This window comes from Oncorhynchus gorbuscha, unplaced genomic scaffold (assembly GCF_021184085.1).
Source record: "Oncorhynchus gorbuscha isolate QuinsamMale2020 ecotype Even-year unplaced genomic scaffold, OgorEven_v1.0 Un_scaffold_1636, whole genome shotgun sequence".
Lineage (NCBI taxonomy): Eukaryota > Metazoa > Chordata > Actinopteri > Salmoniformes > Salmonidae > Oncorhynchus > Oncorhynchus gorbuscha.
Window position 1 is genome coordinate 87,458 of NW_025746359.1, and position 17,543 is coordinate 105,000.

The 17,543-nt window shown below is 55.8% G+C and overlaps 1 pseudogene across 1 annotated transcript in view; it reads left to right on the top strand.

Moving 5' to 3' along the window:
• Positions 1–17,543, top strand: part of LOC124023568 — a 105,931-nt pseudogene that overhangs the window by 71,624 nt on the left and 16,764 nt on the right. The window contains exons 7-12 of the transcript XR_006836700.1: positions 1,849–2,020; positions 7,632–7,848; positions 11,195–11,484; positions 11,741–11,967; positions 13,383–13,567; positions 15,709–16,035. The product of XR_006836700.1 is annotated as a low-density lipoprotein receptor-related protein 6-like (transcript). The remainder of the gene's footprint in view (positions 1–1,848; positions 2,021–7,631; positions 7,849–11,194; positions 11,485–11,740; positions 11,968–13,382; positions 13,568–15,708; positions 16,036–17,543) is intronic.

The following is a 17,543-nucleotide window of genomic DNA, read 5'->3' on the forward strand; positions in this document are numbered from 1 at the left end:
GCTCTCTCTGGTAGGGCTCTCTCTCTCTGGTAGGGCTCTCCCTCTCTCTCTGGTAGGGCTCTCTCTCTCTCTGGTAGGGCTCTCCCTCTCTCTGGTAGGGCTCTCTCCCTCTCTCTGGTAGGGCTCTCTCCCTCTCTCTGGTAGGGCTCTCTCCCTCTCTCTCTGGTAGGGCTCTCTCCCTCTCTCTGGTAGGGCTCTCTCCCCTCTCTCTGGTAGGGCTCTCTCCCCTCTCTCTGGTAGGGCTCTCTCCCTCTCTCTCTGGTAGGGCTCTCCCCTCTCTCTGGTAGGGCTCTCCCCTCTCTCTGGTAGGGCTCTCTCCCCTCTCTCTGGTAGGGCTCTCCCCTCTCTCTGGTAGGGCTCTCTCCCTCTCTCTCTGGTAGGGCTCTCTCCCCTCTCTCTGGTAGGGCTCTCCCCTCTCTCTCTGGTAGGGCTCTCTCCCTCTCTCTCTGGTAGGGCTCTCTCCCTCTCTCTCTGGTAGGGCTCTCTCCCTCTCTCTCTGGTAGGGCTCTCCCCTCTCTCTGGTAGGGCTCTCTCTAGGGCTCTCCCCTCTCTCTGGTAGGGCTCTCCTCTCTCTGGTAGGGCTCTCTCTCCCTCTCTCTGGTAGGGCTCTCTCCCTCTCTCTGGTAGGGCTCTCTCCCTCTCTCTGGTAGGGCTCTCTCCCCTCTCTCTCTGGTAGGGCTCTCTCCCCTCTCTCTCTGGTAGGGCTCTCTCCCCTCTCTCTGGTAGGGCTCTCTCCCCTCTCTCTCTGGTAGGGCTCTCTCCCTCTCTCTCTGGTAGGGCTCTCTCCCCTCTCTCTGGTAGGGCTCTCTCTCTCTGGTAGGGCTCTCCCCTCTCTCTCTGGTAGGGCTCTCTCCCCTCTCTCTCTGGTAGGGCTCTCCCCTCTCTCTCTGGTAGGGCTCTCCCTCTCTCTGGTAGGGCTCTCTCCTCTCTCTCTGGTAGGGCTCTCTCTCCTCTCTCTCTGGTAGGGCTCTCTCCCCTCTCTCTCTGGTAGGGCTCTCTCCCTCTCTCTCTGGTAGGGCTCTCTCCCCTCTCTCTCTGGTAGGGCTCTCTCCCCTCTCTCTCTGGTAGGGCTCTCTCCTCTCTCTCTGGTAGGGCTCTCTCCCCTCTCTCTCTGGTAGGGCTCTCTCCCCTCTCTCTCTGGTAGGGCTCTCTCAATATCTAATCTAATAGGGCTCTATGCCATTTGGTAGGCGCTTTTATCTCTGGTAGCGACTCTCTGGTAGGGCTCTCTCCCCTCTCTCTGGTAGGGCTCTCTCCTCTCTCTCTGGTAGGGCTCTCTCCCCCTCTCTCTCTGGTAGGGCATGCTCTACCAACTCTCTGGTAGGGCTCTCTACCTCTCTGGTAGGGCTCTCTCCCCTCTCTCTCTGGTAGGGCTCTCTCCCCTCTCTCTCTGGTAGGGCTCTCCCTCTCTCTCTGGTAGGGCTCTCCCTCTCTCTCTGGTAGGGCTCTCTCCCCCTCTCTCTGGTAGGGCTCTCTCCCCTCTCTCTGGTAGGGCTCTCTCCCTCTCTCTCTGGTAGGCTCTCTCCTCTCTCTCTGGTAGGGCTCTCCCCCTCTCTCTGGTAGGGCTCTCCCCCTCTCTCTGGTAGGGCTCTCTCCCCTCTCTCTGGTAGGGCTCTCCTCTCTCTCTGGTAGGGCTCTCCCCTCTCTCTGGTAGGGCTCTCCCCTCTCTCTGGTAGGGCTCTCTCCCTCTCTCTCTGGTAGGGCTCTCCCCTCTCTCTGGTAGGGCTCTCTCCCCTCTCTCTGGTAGGGCTCTCCTCTCTCTCTGGTAGGGCTCTCACCTCTCTCTCTGGTATGGCTCTCCCCTCTCTCTCTGGTAGGCTCATGCTGTTCCCTCTCTGGTCGTTTCAGATACATGTACTGGACAGACTGGGGCGAGGTTCCTAAGATTGAGCGTGCCGACCTGGATGGGACGGAGAGACTAGTGATGGTCAACACCTCCCTGGGCTGGCCCAATGGCCTGGCGCTGGACTACACAGACCGGATGATCTACTGGGGCGACGCCAAGACGGACAAGATAGAGGTATTTCACTTTGTCTACTTTCTATAGGATGGATGGATGAGTGTTTCAGAATGTCTTTCTATCGCCACTTTCAGCCCTCTGCCGTGTTGACATGTTGGATCCAGCTGGATCAGTACCTCATCCCAGAGCCCAGGCAGCAGTGAGGTCCTCCTATGAGGACTAGTCTACATCATGGCCAGCTGGATCAGTACCTCAGCCCAGGCAGCAGTGAGGTCCTCCTATGAGGTCTAGTCTAAATCATGGCCAGCTGGATCAGTACCTCATCCCAGAGCCCAGGCAGCAGTGAGGTCCTCCTATGAGGACTAGTCTAAATCATGGCCAGCTGGATCAGTACCTCAGCCCAGGCAGCAGTGAGGTCCTCCTATGAGGTCTAGTCTAAATCATGGCCAGCTGGATCAGTACCTCATCCCAGAGCCCAGGCAGCAGTGAGGTCCTCCTATGAGGACTAATCTACATCATGGCCAGCTGGATCAGTACCTCAGCCCAGGCAGCAGTGAGGTCCTCCTATGAGGTCTAGTCTAAATCATGGCCAGCTGGATCAGTACCTCATCCCAGAGCCCAGGCAGCAGTGAGGTCCTCCTATGAGGACTAGTCTAAATCATGGCCAGCTGGATCAGTACCTCAGCCCAGGCAGCAGTGAGGTCCTCCTATGAGGTCTAGTCTAAATCATGGCCAGCTGGATCAGTACCTCATCCCAGAGCCCAGGCAGCAGTGAGGTCCTCCTATGAGGACTAGTCTACATCATGGCCAGCTGGATCAGTACCTCAGCCCAGGCAGCAGTGAGGTCCTCCTATGAGGTCTAGTCTAAATCATGGACAGCTGGATCAGTACCTCATCCCAGAGCCCAGGCAGCAGTGAGGTCCTCCTATGAGGACTAGTCTACATCATGGCCAGCTGGATCAGTACCTCAGCCCAGGCAGCAGTGAGGTCCTCCTATGAGGTCTAGTCTAAATCATGGCCAGCTGGATCAGTACCTCATCCCAGAGCCCAGGCAGCAGTGAGGTCCTCCTGAGGTCTAGTCTACATCATGGCCAGCTGGATCAGTACCTCAGTCCAGAGCCCAGGCAGCAGTGAGGTCCTCCTATGAGGTCTAGTCTACATCATGGCCAGCTGGATCAGTACCTCAGTCCAGAGCCCAGGCAGCTGTGAGGTCCTCCTATGAGGTCTAGTCTACATCATGGCCAGCTGGATCAGTACCTCAGTCCAGAGCCCAGGCAGCAGTGCGGTCCTCCTATGAGGTCTAGTCTACATCATGGCCAGCTGGATCAGTACCTCATCCCAGAGCCCAGGCAGCAGTGAGGTCCTCCTATGAGGACTAGTCTACATCATGGCCAGCTGGATCCCCCTCAGAAACCCAATCGTAAAATTTCTGCACTTTTCGGGGTGTTGACAGCTGAGCCACCGTGGAGCCTTGGTGACTGGTGGTGTTGGGTACTGATGTAATCCAGGGAGGGGTCGATGTGAGTCCTACTTCTTTACATTTCCCTCCATGGGGCTCTAACTTCCATATGGAAACGACTAGTTTCAAAGACATCCTTTGTTTTCTACAGTTGGCATCCTCACACAGCATATCATCATGGTGCAATATGTTCCAACACATCGGCTAGTGTTGGTTGGTTTTAATCTGGGGGCATTGCTCTGAAGCCAACTGCCCCCCCAGGTGGTAGCCTGGGTTCTGGGTCTGCTAGGTTGGTTGGTGGTGGTAGCCTGGGTACTGGGTCTGCTAGGTTGGTTGGTGGTGGTAACCTAGGTTCTGGGTCTGCTTGGTGGTGGTAACCTAGGTTCTGGGTCTGCTTGGTGGCGGTAGCCTGGGTTCTGGGTCTGCTAGGTGGTGGTAGCCTGGGTTCTGGGTCTGCTTGGTGGCGGTAGCCTGGGTTCTGGGTGTGCTGGTGGTGGTAGCCTGAGTTCTGGGTCTGCTGGTAATGGTAGCCTGGGTTCTGGGTCTGCTGGTGGTGGTAGCCTGGGTTCTGGGTCTGCTGGTGGTGGTAGCCTGGGTTCTGGGTCTGGTGGTGGTGGTAGCCTGGGTCTGCTGGTGGTGGTGGTAGCCTGGGTTCTGGGTCTCCTGGTGATGGTAGCCTGGGTTCTGGGTCTCCTGGTGGTGGTAGCCTGGGTTCTGGGTCTGCTGGTGGTGGTGGCAGCCTGGGTCTGCTGGTGGTGGTGGTAGCCTGGGTTCTGGGTCTGGTGGTGGTGGTAGCCTGGGTTCTGGGTCTGGTGGTGGTAGCCTGGGTTCTGGGTCTGGTGGTGGTAGCCTGGGTTCTGGGTCTGCTGGTGGTGGTGGTAGCCTGGGTCTGCTGGTGGTGGTGGTAGCCTGGGTTCTGGGTCTGGTGGTGGTGGTAGCCTGGGTTCTGGGTCTGGTGGTGGCAGCCTGGGTTCTGGGTCTGGTGGTGGTAGTCTGGGTCTGCTGGTGGTGGTGTTAGCCTGGGTCTGCTGGTGGTGGTGGTAGCCTGGGTCTGCTGGTGGTGGTGGCAGCCTGGGTTCTGGGTCTGCTGGTGGTGGTAGCCTGGGTTCTGAGTCTGGTGGTGGTGGTAGTCTGGGTCTGCTGGTGGTGGTGGCAGCCTGGGTTCTGGGTCTGCTGGTGGTGGTGGCAGCCTGGGTCTGCTGGTGGTGGTGGCAGCCTGGGTTCTGGGTCTGCTGGTGGTGGCAGCCTGGGTTCTGGGTCTGCTGGTGGTGGTGGCAGCCTGGGTTCTGGGTCTGCTGGTGGTGGTGGCAGCCTGGGTTCTGGGTCTGCTGGTGGTGGTGGCAGCCTGGGTCTGCTGGTGGTGGTGGCAGTCTGGGTTCTGGGTCTGCTGGTGGTGGTGGCAGCCTGGGTTCTGGGTCTGCTGGTGGTGGTGTTAGCCTGGGTCTGCTGGTGGTGGTAGCCTGGGTCTCCTGGTGGTGGTAGCCTGGGTTCTGGGTCTGCTGGTGGTGGTAGCCTGGGTTCTGGGTCTGGTGGTGGTGGTAGCCTGGGTCTGCTGGTGGTGGTGGTAGCCTGGGTCTGCTGGTGGTGGTGGTAGCCTGGGTTCTGGGTCTCCTGGTGGTGGTAGCCTGGGTTCTGGGTCTGCTGGTGGTGGTAGCCTGGGTTCTGGGTCTGCTGGTAGTGGTAGCCTGGGTTCTGGGTCTCCTGGTGGTGGTAGCCTGGGTTCTGGGTCTGCTGGTGGTGGTAGCCTGGGTTCTGGGTCTGCTGGTAGTGGTAGCCTGGGTTCTGGGTCTCCTGGTGGTGGTAGCCTGGGTTCTGGGTCTGCTGGTAGTGGTAGCCTGGGTTCTGGGTCTGCTCCAGAAGAGGTTTTGATCTAGAACAAGGTTTTTGCGGGCCAGAGCCACATCTGGTTCTGATTTGCTGCCTCCCCTCTAGCTGCGGGTTCCCCTCTTTTAGAACAGCCCCAGAATGTGAAACACACCCCACTGTGGACACACGTTTGTTTTACTATCCTTGTGAGGACCGATATGATTCCCATTCTAAATCATTAGGCCGCCTCACTGAGAAAGGACACTGAGTACAACACATCAGGGACACCTTCCTAACATCTGATCCTCCACAGCCTCACTGAGAAAGGACACTGAGTGTACAACACAATGCTTCCCACAGTGCTGGCCCATGTTGAGCTCCAATGCTTCCTACAGTGCTTCCCACAGTGCTGGCCCATGTTGAACTCCAGTGCTTCCCACAGTGGTGGCCCATGTTGAGCTCCAGTGCTTCCCACAGTGCTGGCCCATGTTGAGCTCCAATGCTGGCCCATGTTGAACTCCAGTGCTTCCCACAGTGCTGGCCCATGTTGAACTCCAAGTGCTTCCCACAGTGCTGGCCCATGTTGAGCTCCAGTGCTTCCCACAGTGCTGGTCCATGTTGAACTCCAGTGCTTCCCACAGTGCTGGCCCATGTTGAACTCCAGTGCTTCCCACAGTGCTGGTCCATGTTGAACTCCAGTGCTTCCCCACAGTGCTGGCCCATGTTGAACTCCAGTGTTTCCCACAGTGCTGGCCCATGTTGAACTCCAGTGCTTCCCACAGTGCTGGCCCATGTTGAGCTCCAGTGTTTCCCACAGTGCTGGCCCATGTTGAACTCCAATACTTCCCACAGTGCTGGCCCATGTTGAGTTCCAATGCTTACCACAGTGCTTCCCACAGTGCTGGCCCATGTTGAGCTCCAATGCTTCCCACAGTGCTGGCCCATGTTGAGCTCCAATGCTTCCCACAGTGCTGGCCCATGTTGAACTCCAATGCTTCCCACAGTGCTGGCCCATGTTGAGCTCCAATGCTTCCCACAGTGCTGGCCCATGTTGAGCTCCAATGCTTCCCACAGTGCTTCCCACAGTGCTGGCCCATGTTGAACTCCAGTGCTTCCCACAGTGCTGGCCCATGTTGAACTCCAGTGCTTCCCACAGTGCTGGCCCATGTTGAACTCCAGTGTTTCCCACAGTGCTGGCCCATGTTGAACTCCAGTGTTTCCCACAGTGCTGGCCCATGTTGAACTCCAGTGTTTCCCACAGTGCTGGCCCATGTTGAACTCCAGTGCTTCCCACAGTGCTTCCAACAGTGCTGGCCCATGTTGAGCTCCAGTGCTTCCCACAGTGCTGGCCCATGTTGAGCTCCAATGCTTCCCACAGTGCTGGCCCATGTTGAGCTCCAATGCTTCCCACAGTGCTTCCCACAGTGCTGGCCCATGTTGAGCTCCAATGCTTCCCACAGTGCTGGCCCATGTTGAGCTCCAATGCTTCCCACAGTGCTTCCCACAGTGCTGGCCCATGTTGAGCTCCAATGCTTCCCACAGTGCTGGCCCATGTTGAGCTCCAATGCTTCCCACAGTGCTGGCCCATGTTGAACTCCAATGCTTCCCACAGTGCTTCCCACAGTGCTGGCCCATGTTGAACTCCAATGCTTCCCACAGTGCTGGCCCATGTTGAGCTCCAATGCTTCCCACCGTTGTGTGAAGTTGGCAGGAAGTGGATCTCTATTCCGACTAGCTCGTTCCATCTCATCCCACAGATGCTCAGTTATATTGAGATCTGGTGACTGGGCAGTATGCTGAATTCACGGTCCTGTTGGTGGAACCATTCATGGGGACAATCCTGGCCTTGTGGCGTTATCCTGGCCTTGCCTGGCCTTGTGGCGTTATCCTGGCCTTGTGGCGTTATCCTGGCCTTGTGGCGTTATCCTGGCCTTGTGGCGTTATCCTGGCCTTGTGGCGTTATCCTGGCCTTGTGGCGTTATCCTGCTGATAAGCGTATTCATTCCACTTGACTTGTACATTTTTCTCCAGCCTGAATTCAAAATGAATTAAATCAAATCTCCCCTTCTCTCTCTCTGTCTCCCCTTCTCTCTCTCTGTCTCCTTCTTATTTCTGTCTCTCCCTCTCTCTGTCTCTCCCTCTCTCTGTCTCTCCCTCTCTCTGTCTCTCCCTCTCTCTGTCTCCCCCCTCCCTCTCTGTCTCCCCCCTCTCTGTCTCCCCCCTCTCTGTCTCCTTCTTCTTTCTCCGTCTCTCCCCTCTCTGTCTCCCCCTCCCTCTCTGTCTCTCCCTCTCTCTGTCTCCCCCCTCCCTCTCTGTCTCCCCTTCTCTCTCTCTGTCTCTCCCACTCTCTCTCCCCTCTCTCTCTCCCCTTCTCTCTCTCTGCCCCCCCCCCTCCCTCTCCCCCAGGTGATGTGTATGGACGGTTCAGGCAGGAGGATCCTGGTAGAAGATAAGCTACCTCACATCTTTGGCTTCACTCTGCTGGGGGACTATGTGTACTGGACAGACTGGCAGAGACGCAGCATCGAGAGGGTTCACAAACACACCATGGAGAGAGAGTTCATCATAGACCAGCTACCAGACCTGATGGGGCTCAAAGCTACATATGTACACCAGACCTTCGGTAGGTAGCCCAGCCTGAACCCTGACCCCTGACCCCACGGGGCTCAAAGCTACATATGTACACCAGACCTTCGGTAGGTAGCACAGCCTGAACCTGACCCCTGACCCCACCGGGCTCAAAGCTACATATGTACACCAGACCTTCGGTAGGTAGCACAGCCTGAACCTGACCCCTGACCCCACCGGGCTCAAAGCTACATATGTACACCAGACCTTCGGTAGGTAGCACAGCCTGAACCTGACCCCTGACCCCTGACCCCACGGGGCTCAAAGCTACATATGTACACCAGACCTTCGGTAGGTAGCCCAGCCTGAACCCTGACCCCTGACCCCACCGGGCTCAAAGCTACATATGTACACCAGACCTTCGGTAGGTAGCACAGCCTGAACCTGACCCCTGAACCCACGGGGATCAAAGCTACATATGTACACCAGACCTTCGGTAGGTAGCACAGCCTGAACCCTGACCCCTGACCCCACCGGGCTCAAAGCTACATATGTACACCAGACCTTCGGTAGGTAACACAGCCTGAACCCTGACCCCTGACCCCATGGGGCTCAAAGCTACATATGTACACCAGACCTTCGGTAGGTAGCACAGCCTGAACCTGACCCCTGACCCCACGGGGATCAAAGCTACATATGTACACCAGACCTTCGGTAGGTAGCACAGCCTGACCCCTGACCTCACGGGGCTCATAGCTACATATGTACACCAGACCTTCGGTAGGTAGCACAGCCTGAACCTGACCCCACAGGGCTCAAAGCTTCACATGTACACCAGATCTTAGGTAAGTAACACAGCCTGACCCCTGACCTCACGGTGCTCAGTGCTACCTAAACTCCACTCTGTGTATTTGGACAGGGAAGCCACAGTTTCAGTCTCTGTTCTCCATTCTGTGTATTTGGACAGGGAAGCCACAGTTTCAGTCTCTGTTCTCCACACTGTGTATTTGGACAGGGAAGCCACAGTTTCAGTCTCTGTTCTCCACACTGTGTATTTGGACAGGGAAGCCACAGTTTCAGTCTCTGTTCTCTGTATTTCTCCAGTTTCTCTGTGTATTTGGACAGGGAAGCCACAGTTTCAGTCTGTTCTCCACTCTGTGTATTTGGACAGGGAAGCCACAGTTTCAGTCTCTGTTCTCCACTGTGTATTTGGACAGGGAAGCCACAGTTTGTGACTCTACAAACTTGATGGCTGCATTTTGCAGTTAGTTTTGGTCGGTGGTAGACTGTGACAGAGAATAAACTTTATATCCTCCTCTCTCTCCTCCTACTGCCTCCCCCTCTCCTCTCTCTCCTCCTACTGCCTCCCCCTCTCCTCCTCTCTCTCCTCCTACTGCCTCCCCCTCTCCTCCTCTCTCTCCTCCTACTGCCTCCCCCTCTTCTCTCCTCTCTCTCCTCCTACTGCCTCCCCCTCTTCTCCTCTCTCTCCTCCTACTGCCTCCCCCTCTTCTCCTCTCTCTCCTCCTACTGCCTCCCCCTCTTCTCCTCTCTCTCCTCCTACTGCCTCCCCCTCTTCTCCTCTCTCTCCTCCTACTGCCTCCCCCTCTTCTCCTCTCTCTCCTCCTACTGCCTCCCCTCTTCTCCTCTCTCTCCTCCTACTGCCTCCCCCTCTTCTCCTCTCTCTCCTCCTACTGCCTCCCCCTCTTCTCCTCTCTCCTCCTACTGCCTCCCCCTCTTCCCTCTCTCCTCCTACTGCCTCCCCTCTCCTCCTACTGCCTCCCCCTGTCCTCCTACTGCCCCCCTCTTCTCCTACTGCCCCCCTCTTCTCCTACTGCCCCCCTCTTCTCCTACTGCCTCCCCCTCTTCTCCTACTGCCTCCCCCTCTTCTCCTACTGCCTCCCCTCTTCTCCTACTGCCTCCCCCTCTTCTCCTACTGCCTCCCCTCTTCTCCTACTGCCCCCCTCTTCTCCTACTGCCCCCCTCTTCTCCTACTGCCCCCCTCTTCTCCTACTGCCTCCCCCTCTTCTCCTACTGCCTCCCCCTCTTCTCCTACTGCCTCCCCCCCTCTTCTCCTACTGCCTCCCCCTCTCTCCTACTGCCTCCCCTCCTCTCTCTCCTCCTACTGCCTCCCCCTCTCCTCCTACTGCCTCCCTCTCTCCTCCTACTGCCTCCCCTCTCCTCCTACTGCCTCCCCCTCTCCTCCTACTGCCTCCCCCTCTCCTCCTACTGCCTCCCCCTCTCCTCCTACTGCCTCCCCCTCTCCTCCTACTGCCTCCCCCTCTCCTCCTACTGCCTCCCCTCTCCTCCTACTGCCTCCCCCTCTCCTCCTACTGCCTCCCCCTCACTTCTCCTACTCCCCCCTCTCTTCTCCTACTGCCTCCCCCTCTCTTCTCCTACTGCCTCCCCCCCCTCCTCCTCTCCTCCTCCCCTCTTCTCCTCTCCCTCTCCCCCCCCCTCCCCTCTTCTCCTACTGCCTCCCCTCTCACTTCTCCTACTGCCTCCCCCCTCTCACTTCTCCTCTCTCCCCCTCCCCCTCTTCCTTCTCTCTCTCCCCCTCTTTCTCCTCTCCCCTCTTCTCCTCTGCCTCTCCTCTCCTCCCTCTTCTCCTACTGCCTCCCCTCTCCTCTCTCTCCTCCTACTGCCTCCCCCTCTCCTCTCTCTCCTCCTACTGCCTCCCCCTCTCCTCTCTCTCCTCCTACTGCCTCCCCCCTCTCTCTCCTCTCCCCCTCCTCTCCTTCTGCTCTCCCCCTCTCTCTCTCCTCCCTACTGCCTCCCCCCTTCTCCTCTCTCTCCTCCTACTGCCTCCCCTCTCTCTCTCTCTCCTCCTACTGCCTCCCCCTCTTCTCCTCTCTCTCCTCCTACTGCCTCCCCCTCTTCTCCTCTCTCTCCTCCTACTGCCTCCCCCTCTTCTCCTCCTACTGCCTCCCCTCTTCTCCTCCTACTGCCTCCCCCTCTTCTCCTCCTACTGCCTCCCCTCTTCTCCTCCTACTGCCTCCCCCTCTTCTCCTCCTACTGCCTCCCCCTCTTCTCCTCCTACTGCCTCCCCCTCTTCTCCTCCTACTGCCTCCCCCTCTTCTCCTCCTACTGCCTCCCCTCTTCTCCTCCTACTGCCTCCCCCTCTTCTCCTCCTACTGCCTCCCCCTCTTCTCCTCCTACTGCCTCCCCCTCTTCTCCTCCTACTGCCTCCCCCTCTTCTCCTCCTACTGCCTCCCCCTCTTCTCCTCCTACTGCCTCCCCCTCTTCTCCTCCTACTGCCTCCCCCTCTTCTCCTCCTACTGCCTCCCCCTCTTCTCCTCCTACTGCCTCCCCCTCTTCTCCTCCTACTGCCTCCCCCTCTTCTCCTCCTACTGCCTCCCCCTCTTCTCCTCCTACTGCCTCCCCCTCCTCTCCTCCTCTCCCAGGTACCAACCTGTGTGCGGAGGCTAATGGTGGGTGTAGCCACCTATGCCTGTATAAGCCGGTGGGCGTCCAGTGTGCCTGTCCCATTGGTCTAGAGCTGATAGCTGACCTGTCCACCTGCATCGTACCAGAAGCCTTCCTCCTCTTCTCCCGACACACAGACATCAGACGCATCTCCTTGGAAACCAACAACAACAACGTGGCCATCCCGCTGACCGGGGTTAAAGAGGCGTCTGCACTTGACTTTGACATCACCGACAACCGGATCTACTGGACAGATATCACACTGAAGGTAAGGAGGGAGGTGTCTCTCTCTCTGGCTCGGAGCCATCAGTTCACGAAGCAGGCTGATAAAGCCCAGATTACCTTCAGTCCAATAGTAACCCCTCTCTCCTCTCTCTCTCCTCCTCCTCTTCTCTCCTCTCTCTCTCCTCTCTCTCTCCTCTCCTCTCTCTCTCCTCTCTCTCTCCTCTCTCTCCTCTCTCTCCTCTCCTCTCTCTCTCCTCTCTCTCCTCTCCTCTCCCTCTCCCTCTCCCCTCTCTCTCCAGACAATCAGTCGTGCGTTTATGAATGGCAGCGCTCTGGAACACGTGGTGGAGTTTGGCCTGGACTACCCAGAAGGCATGGCGGTGGACTGGTTGGGGAAGAATCTGTACTGGGCCGACACTGGGACCAATCGTATTGAGGTGGCCAAGCTGGATGGACAGCACAGACAGGTCCTAGTCTGGAAGGATCTGGACAGCCCTCGAGCCCTGGCACTGGACCCTGCTGAGGGGTAGGTACTGACTCACTCTGAGATTCAGTCTAATCTGGGTTTTAGCTCTCTGATTGGATAACGATGTTCTGTCTGAGATTCAGTCTAATCTGGGTTTTAGCCCTCTGATTGGATAACGGTGTTCTGTCTAATCTGGGTTTTAGCCCTCTGATTGGATAACGGTGTTCTGTCTGAGATTCAGTCTAATCTGGGTTTTAGCCCTCTGATTGGATAACGGTGTTCTGTCTGAGATTCAGTCTAATCTGGGTTTTAGCTCTCTGACTGGATAACGGTGTTCTGTCTGAGATTCAGTCTAATCTGGGTTTTAGCCCTCTGATTGGATAACGGTGTTCTGTCTGAGATTCAGTCTAATCTGGGTTTTAGCCCTCTGATTGGATAACGGTGTTCTGTCTGAGATTCAGTCTAATCTGGGTTTTAGCCCTCTGACTGGATAACGGTGTTCTGTCTAATCTGGGTTTTAGCCCTCTGACTGGATAACGATGTTCTGTCTAATCTGGGTTTTAGCCCTCTGATTGGATAACGATGTTCTGTCTAATCTGGGTTTTAGCTCTCTGATTGGATAACGGTGTTCTGTCTGAGATTCAGTCTAATCTGGGTTTTAGCCCTCTGACTGGATAACGGTGTTCTGTCTGAGATTCAGTCTAATCTGGGTTTTAGCCCTCTGACTGGATAACGATGTTCTGTCTAATCTGGGTTTTAGCTCTCTGATTGGATAACGGTGTTCTGTCTAATCTGGGTTTTAGCTCTCTGACTGGATAACGGTGTTCTGTCTGAGATTCAGTCTAATCTGGGTTTTAGCTCTCTGACTGGATAACGGTGTTCTGTCTGAGATTCAGTCTAATCTGGGTTTTAGCCCTCTGACTGGATAACGGTGTTCTCAGTCTAATCTGGGTTTTAGCCCTCTGACTGGATAACGGTGTTCTGTCTAATCTGGGTTTTAGCCCTCTGATTGGATAACGGTGTTCTGTCTGAGATTCAGTCTAATCTGGGTTTTAGCCCTCTGACTGGATAACGGTGTTCTGTCTAATCTGGGTTTTAGCCCTCTGACTGGATAACGGTGTTCTGTCTAATCTGGGTTTTAGCCCTCTGATTGGATAACGATGTTCTGTCTAATCTGGGTTTTAGCCCTCTGATTGGATAACGATGTTCTGTCTAATCTGGGTTTTAGCTCTCTGATTGGATAACGGTGTTCTGTCTGAGATTCAGTCTAATCTGGGTTTTAGCCCTCTGACTGGATAACGGTGTTCTGTCTGAGATTCAGTCTAATCTGGGTTTTAGCCCTCTGACTGGATAACGATGTTCTGTCTAATCTGGGTTTTAGCTCTCTGATTGGATAACGGTGTTCTGTATGAGATTCAGTCTAATCTGGGTTTTAGCTCTCTGTTCTAATGTATCTGACTAATGTCTTTTTCTAGGTTTATGTACTGGACAGAGTGGGGTGGGAAGCCCAAGATTGACCGCTCAGCGATGGACGGGACGGGGCGGATCACTCTGGTGCCCAACGTGGGCCGAGCCAACGGGCTGACCATCGACTATGCCGAGAGGCGACTGTACTGGACTGACCTGGACACGACACTCATAGAGTCCTCCAACATGCTGGGTGAGTTATCACACACACACACACACACACACACACACACACACACACACACACACACACACACACACACACACACACACACACACACACACACACACACACACACACACACACACACAGGTCTAACTGTTTCCTCTCCTCCTCCTCCTGTCTCCTCCAGGTCTAATTGTTCCCTCTCTCTCCTCTCCTCCTCCTCCTGTCTCCTCCAGGTCTAATTGTTCCCTCTCTCTCCTCTCCTCCTCCTCCTGTCTCCTCCAGGTCTAATTGTTCCCTCCCTCTCCTCTCCTCCTGTCTCCTCCAGGTCTAACTGTTCCCTCTCTCTCCTCTCCTCCTCCTGTCTCCTCCAGGTCTAACTGTTCCCTCTCTCTCCTCTCCTCCTCCTCCTGTCTCCTCCAGGTCTAACTGTTCCCTCTCTCTCCTCTCCTCCTCCTCCTGTCTCCTCCAGGTCTAACTGTTCCCTCTCCTCTCCTCTCCTCCTCCTCCTGTCTCCTCCAGGTCTAACTGTTCCCTCTCTGTCCTCTCCTCCTGTCTCCTCCAGGTCTAATTGTTCCCTCTCTCTCCTCTCCTCCTGTCTCCTCCAGGTCTAATTGTTCCCTTCCTCTCCTCCTGTCTCCTCCAGGTCTAATTGTTCCCTCTCTCTCCTCTCCTCCTCCTCCTGTCTCCTCCAGGTCTAACTGTTCCCTCTCTCTCCTCTCTCCTCCTGTTTCCTCCAGGTCTAACCTCTCCTCTCCTCCTCCTGTCTCCTCCAGGTCTAACTGTTCCCTCTCTCTCTCTCTCCTCCTGTCTCCTCCAGGTCTAACTGTTCCCTCTCTCTCCTCTCCTCCTCCTCCTGTCTCCTCCAGGTCTAACTGTTCCCTCTCTCTCCTCTCCTCCTCCTGTTTCCTCCAGGTCTAACTGTTCCCTCTCTCTCTCTCCTCCTCCTGTCTCCTCCAGGTCTAACTGTTCCCTCTCTCTCTCTCCTCCTCCTGTTTCCTCCAGGTCTAACTGTTCCCTCTCTCTCCTCTCCTCCTCCTGTTCCTCCAGGTCTAACTGTTCCCTCTCTCTCCTCTCCTCCTCCTGTTTCCTCCAGGTCTAACTGTTCCCTCTCTCTCCTCTCCTCCTCCTGTTTCCTCCAGGTCTAACTGTTCCCTCTCTCTCCTCTCCTCCTCCTGTCTCCTCCAGGTCTAACTGTTCCCTCTCTCTCCTCTCCTCCTCCTCCTCCAGGTCTAACTGTTCCCTCTCTCTCCTCTCCTCCTCCTGTTTCCTCCAGGTCTAACTGTTCCCTCTCTCTCCTCTCCTCCTCCTGTCTCCTTCAGGTCTAACTGTTCCCTCTCTCTCCTCTCCTCCTCCTGTCTCCTCCAGGTCTAACTGTTCCCTCTCTCTCCTCTCCTCCTCCTGTCTCCTTCAGGTCTAACTGTTCCCTCTCTCTCCTCTCCTCCTCCTGTCTCCTTCAGGTCTAACTGTTCCCTCTCTCTCCTCTCCTCCTCCTGTTTCCTCCAGGTCTAACTGTTCCCTCTCTCTCCTCCTCCTGTCTCCTCCAGGTCTAACTGTTCCCTCTCTCTCCTCTCCTCCTCCTGTCTCCTCCAGGTCTAACTGTTCCCTCTCTCTCCTCTCCTCCTCCTGTCTCCTCCAGGTCTAACTGTTCCCTCTCTCTCCTCTCCTCCTCCTCCTGTCTCCTCCAGGTCTAACTGTTCCCTCTCTCTCCTCTCCTCCTCCTGTTTCCTCCAGGTCTAACTGTTCCCTCTCTCTCCTCTCCTCCTCCTGTTTCCTCCAGGTCTAACTGTTCCCTCTCTATCCTCTCCTCCTCCTGTCTCCTTCAGGTCTAACTGTTCCCTCTCTCTCCTCTCCTCCTCCTCCTGTCTCCTCCAGGTCTAATTGTTCCCTCTCTCTCCTCTCCTCCTCCTCCTGTCTCCTCCAGGTCTAACTGTTCCCTCTCTATCCTCTCCTCCTCCTGTCTCCTCCAGGTCTAACTGTTCCCTCTCTCTCCTCTCCTCCTCCTGTCTCCTCCAGGTCTAACTGTTCCCTCTCTCTCCTCTCCTCCTCCTCCTGTCTCCTCCAGGTCTAACTCTTCCCTCTCCTCCTCCTGTCTCCCCCAGGTCTAACTGTTCCTCCTCCTCCTCCTGTCTCCCCCAGGTCTAACTGTTCCTCCTCTGCTCCCCCAGGTCTGGAGCGTGAGGTTATAGCCGACGACCTCCCCCACCCCTTTGGTTTGACCCAGTACCAGGATTACATCTATTGGACGGACTGGTCTCAGCGCAGCATCGAACGGGCCAATAAGACATCGGGCCAGAACCGTACGGTCATCCAGGGTCACCTAGACTACGTGATGGACATCTTGGTCTTCCACTCGTCACGCCAGGGGGGCTGGAACGCCTGCGCCTCCACCAATGGGCAATGCTCACACCTCTGTCTGGCTGTACCAATCAGCAGCTTCGTCTGCGGATGTCCCGCCCACTTCTCCCTCAACAATGACAACAAGACCTGCAGTGGTGAGAGACGCACACACACACACACACACACACACACACACGGTACTAGGTCTGTAACTGGGCTGTAGCTCCCACAGCATAGCCAAGAAAAACAGCCACTGGCCATTATTCCTCCTCCACCAAACTTTACAGTTGGCACTATGAATTGGGGCAGGGAGTGTTCCCCTGGCATCCTCCTAACCCAGATCAGATGTGTCTGTCAGACTGTCAGATGGTGAAGCGTGATTCATCGCTCCAGACAAAGCGTTTCCACTGCCCGAGAGCTGTACACCACTCCAGCCGACGCTTGGCATTGAGCATGGTAATCTTAGGCTTGTGTGGGGCTGCTCGGCCATGGAAACCCATTTCATGAAGCTCCAGACAAACAGTTTTTGAGGCAGTTTGGAACTCGGTAGTGAGCGCTGCAACAGAGGCAGTTTGGAACTCGGTAGTGAGCGCTGTAACAGAGGCAGTTTGGAACTCGGTAGTGAGCGCTGCAACAGAGGCAGTTTGGAACTCGGTAGTGAGCGCTGCAACAGAGGCAGTTTGGAACTCGGTAGTGAGCGCTGTAACAGAGGCAGTTTGGAACTCGGTAGTGAGCGCTGCAACAGAGGCAGTTTGGAACTCGGTAGTGAGCGCTGCAACAGAGGCAGTTTGGAACTCGGTAGTGAGCGCTGCAACAGAGGCAGTTTGGAACTCGGTAGTGAGTGCTGCAACAGAGGCAGTTTGGAACTCTGTAGTGAGTGATGCAACAGAGGCAGTTTGGAACTCGGTAGTGAGTGCTGCAACAGAGGCAGTTTGGAACGGTAGTGAGTGCTGCAACAGAGGCAGTTTGGAACTCGGTAGTGAGTGCTGCAACAGAGGCAGTTTGGAACTCGGTAGTGAGTGCTGCAACAGAGGCAGTTTGGAACTCGGTAGTGAGTGCTGCAACAGAGGCAGTTTGGAACTCGGTAGTGAGTGCTGCAACAGAGGCAGTTTGGAACTCGGTAGTGAGTGCTGCAACAGAGGCAGTTTGGAACTCGGTAGTGAGTGCTGCAACAGAGGCAGTTTGGAACTCGGTAGTGAGTGCTGCAACAGAGGCAGTTTGGAACTCGGTAGTGAGTGCTGCAACAGAGGCAGTTTGGAACTCGGTAGTGAGTGCTGCAACAGAGGCAGTTTGGAACTCGGTAGTGAGTGCTGCAACAGAGGCAGTTTGGAACTCGGTAGTGAGTGCTGCAACAGAGGCAGTTTGGAACTCGGTAGTGAGTGCTGCAACAGAGGCAGTTTGGAACTCGGTAGTGAGTGCTGCAACAGAGGCAGTTTGGAACTCGGTAGTGAGTGCTGCAACAGAGGCAGTTTGGAACTCGGTAGTGAGTGATGCAACAGGCCACTTCACATTAACAGCACTTACAGTTGACCAGGGGCAGCTCGAGCAGAGCAGAAATTTGACAAACTGACTTGTTGAAAGGTGACATCCTATGAGTCACTGAGCTCTGCAGTAGGGGTCATTCTACTGACATTGTTTGTCTATGGAGATTGCATGGCTGTGT